General features: G+C 28.1%; 1 protein-coding gene across 1 annotated transcript in view; it reads left to right on the top strand.

The window, feature by feature from the left end:
• The window catches only part of LOC119588090 (ADAMTS-like protein 4), a gene marked incomplete at its 5' end in the record, with an annotated part of 6,687 nt that overhangs the window by 1,668 nt on the left and 4,734 nt on the right, over positions 1-285 (top strand).

Below are 285 nucleotides of genomic sequence, written 5' to 3'. Positions count from 1 at the left end.
CTCTGGGATGAGATTTAGCAAAGGAGTTTATATAATAATTATAATTTTTGAGTTGTGACTTAATCTGCCTGATTTAAAGTCTCAAATACGAAATTACTTAATTATGTGCTTGCATCATTAAAAAACACTTTTGCGATATAGTTTGTCCTTCTCTCATCCAAACCAATTTTCTGGTATAAATATTTTGTTGTGATTTTACAGTTCGGAAAATAACATTTGTATTTCGAATAGATTCTGTGAGTACAAGTTTTAAAATAAATGCTAGTAGACTTCCACATATATATA

Source organism: Penaeus monodon, chromosome 23 (genome assembly GCF_015228065.2).
Source record: "Penaeus monodon isolate SGIC_2016 chromosome 23, NSTDA_Pmon_1, whole genome shotgun sequence".
NCBI lineage: Eukaryota > Metazoa > Arthropoda > Malacostraca > Decapoda > Penaeidae > Penaeus > Penaeus monodon.
The sequence above is the reverse complement of the archived record's forward strand: the minus strand, read 5'-3'. Positions and strand labels throughout refer to the sequence as shown.